The sequence below is a fragment of the Elephantulus edwardii genome, unplaced genomic scaffold, assembly GCF_000299155.1.
Source record: "Elephantulus edwardii isolate Elephantulus edwardi_28Jun2011 unplaced genomic scaffold, EleEdw1.0 scaffold00167, whole genome shotgun sequence".
In the NCBI taxonomy this organism is placed as follows: domain Eukaryota; kingdom Metazoa; phylum Chordata; class Mammalia; order Macroscelidea; family Macroscelididae; genus Elephantulus; species Elephantulus edwardii.
This window is the reverse complement of record NW_006399917.1, coordinates 1,883,592-1,886,958: the sequence shown is the minus strand read 5'-3', so window position 1 is coordinate 1,886,958 and position 3,367 is coordinate 1,883,592. Positions and strand designations below refer to the sequence as shown.

The 3,367-nt window shown below is 39.3% G+C and overlaps 1 pseudogene; it reads left to right on the top strand.

The window, feature by feature from the left end:
- Positions 1-940: 940 nt before the first annotated feature.
- LOC102874902 lies at positions 941-1,914 on the top strand (annotated as a pseudogene).
- Positions 1,915-3,367: the final 1,453 nt, after the last annotated feature.

Sequence of the window (3,367 nt, the reverse complement as noted above, 5' to 3'; positions counted from 1 at the left end):
TTGAAATAAGAGTGCTTTGTTTTGATCTAACCTGGAGAGTTTCCTGCTTCATGCTAACCCTGAATTCCAATCTGGGGGTACTTTCTACCTTCTGACTAACTCCAGTGTTCAAGAGTTAGAAGCAGTGACTAACATAATCAGGAACTGTCGTTGTTAGGTGCCATCACGTTGAGGATGATTCACAGCACCTTACAGATAACACATGGGAACCTTGCTCTGTCCTGCACCGGCCTCATAATCTCTGCCACACTTGAGCCCACCGTTACAGGCACTATGTCAATCTATCTCACTGAAGGTCTACCAGGAATAATATTTAAACAATGACCTAGATAGACAGAGTCAGAATGACAGAGACAGAGCAATGTGCCTGAATGTAAGCAAGTGTGGCTTGCACAGTGGACCCAGTCATGAATGATGGGAATGTTGTCCTTGTTTCCTTAGAAACCATTACCACCACACAAAACTTAAAGTCATAAAACCTGTGCCCACGCATTGAAGGAAAACACCATTTCAGCTTAGTATCTAGGTAAATAAACGTACTGACTCAAATATCTTCTATTTTCCTGACTTTAATTTTGTCCTCTCATTTAAAGTCACTAATATGACCTACTTAGTTTATGAAACCATCTTTATTTTTTAAATGAAGAGATGATTTGATTCAAGTCTAACATGATCACTTGCTATGCATTTGTTGTTGTTGCCGACTGTCATTGAGTCAAGCATGACTGATAAGGGGCGGTATGAAAAAAAGGCCTGGAGAAGTTCCCCGCCCCGTTTGCTCCCGAAACAACACTGGATTTGTCGGATTTGTCACGTGCCCGTGAAGCCTTCGGTCCCGCGCCGTAGAACTGCCGCCGGCCGCTTCGGCGGGAGCTTCCTGTGCCAGCGAACGTCATCGTCCTCCTCATGAGGTGCCGGGCGTCTGACCTCACATTCCACAATGTACCATAATAGGAGCCAGAAGCGGCACTGGACTTTCGCCAGGGAAGAGCAAATAGCATGACTTCTGGCCGATGCCAATCGCAAATTCAAATGCAAAGCGGTGGCGAACGGGAAGGTTCTTCCAAATGATCCAGTCTTACTTGAAACTCATGAAGAAATGATCCTCTGCAAATACTATGAGAAAAGATTACTGGAATTCTGTTCGATATTTAAGCCAGCAATGCCAAGGTCTGTTGTGGGTACAGCATGTATGTATTTAAAAAGATTCTATCTTAATAACTCAGTAATGGAATATCACCCTCGCATAATAATGCTCACTTGTACATTTCTAGCCTGTAAAGTAGATGAATTCAATGTATCTAGTCCACAGTTTGTTGGAAACCTTAGAGAGAGTCCTCTAGGGCAGGAAAAGGCACTTGAACAGATACTGGAATATGAACTACTACTTAAACAGCAACTTAATTTCCACCTTATTGTTCACAATCCATATAGACCATTCGAGGGCTTCCTTATTGATTTAAAGACTCGTTATCCCATGTTGGAGAACCCAGAGATTTTGAGGAAAACAGCTGATGACTTTCTTCATAGAGTGGTATTGACAGATGCTTATCTTTTATACACACCTTCCCAAATTGCCTTGACTGCCATTTTATCGAGTGCCTCAAGGGCTGGAATTACCATGGAAAGCTATTTATCAGAGTGCCTTATGCTGAAAGATAACAGAACTTGCTTGTAACAATTACTAGATACAATGAAAAATATGAGAAACTTGGTGAAAAAGTATGAGCCACCGAGAACTGAAGAAGTTGCTGCTTTGAAACAAAAGTTGGAGAGGTGTGTCACTCTGCTGAGCTTGCACTTAATGTAATTACGAAGAAGAGGAAAGGCTATGAAGATGATGATTATGCTTCAAAGAAATCGAGACATGAGGAGGAAGAACGGACTGATGTTGACCTAATTGATGCTCTGTAACCATCTGAAGGTGATTTCAGTGCTAACTACCAAGAGGACAAGGAAGCATACCCATTTAATTTTATTTTGAAAGTATAATGTGAAACATCATATATTTATTTTTTAAAAAAATTATGGTATTTTTAAAAATTTCTCTTTCAAGGGAGCTTTATATAAAATGCCTTCAAAGAAGCCAATATATCACATGGTTTGGATGATCTTAACCTACCACAGCTAACATCAAATGAGTCTATCATAGCAAATTAAAGCTGCAATATATTTGCCTGTAGTTTAAACAGAATACACTAAGTAATCCTACTTAGTTTTTTAAAAGGCACCACAGATGTCAAAACTTAGTATCGAAGTTGATGGAATGTTTTTGCCCTCTGTAGATGGGTTCTAATGCCACTGTGAAGTACTCAGCTACATGTGTTACAATGAAGTCCAGAACATACTTCAGTAATTGTTCCAGATGGGTAAAATAATCAAGTTAGTCTTTGAGTAGCTTTGTCCAGGTAAAAAACTCTTTGTAAGTAGAGAGCAGACCATATATTCATTTCTATAATTAACCTGTTACATTACTTATATATAAAACTGTATAAACATATTGTACTTGGTATTTACATTAAAATGAATTGGTATAAAAATACCAAAAACTAAAAAAAAAAAAGGCCTGAAGCCTTTCTGTAACTATCATCGTTTATCAAGCTCACAGAGTTTCCAGAGGCATGTTGTTTAGATGGTGGATGCCACTCATGCATCTGAGAGCAGGAAAATGAATAGAGATGACAGAAGAATTGATGCCTTTGAACTGTGGTGTTGGAGAAGAGCACCGAACATCCCATGGATGGCCAAAAGAACAAATATGTCTTGGAGAGGGTGCAGCTGGGGCACTCTTTGGAGGCAAGGATAATGAGGCTTTGCTTCACTTACTTCAGGCATGTTGCTAAGAGGGGCTCCTTGAAGAAGGACATGTATCTGGGAAGGGTTGTGGGTGAGCAAAAGAGACGAAGACCCTCGACCAGGTGGATTGACATGATGACAGTGCAATGGCCTCTAGTGTGTCAGGAAGTGTGAGGATGGCACAGGACAGGAAAAGTTTCAGGTCTGTTGTTCATAGGGTCATGAGAGTCATATTGGATTCAGTAGCACCTAACAACAACAACAACAACAAATACTTGAATTTTGTATACTTGACAAATCAATAAAAACAATGTCTCATTTCCTCAGACCAAATCAAGTATTTTTTAATAAAAATTCTAGTGGTCATCACTGAAATGAATCTATATTAGAATCTCCAAAACATTTTATTAATAAGCAAAATTATTATTTGCTAATTAGATGAGAAGGATCAAGAAATTTTAAAAGTGTGGGACAGGGTTGTATTCTGGGCTATATGGAGAAGAATGTGGCATCAGTATTAGAGGAATACTTATCAATAACCTTGAGTTATGCAGATAACACAAGCTTGCTT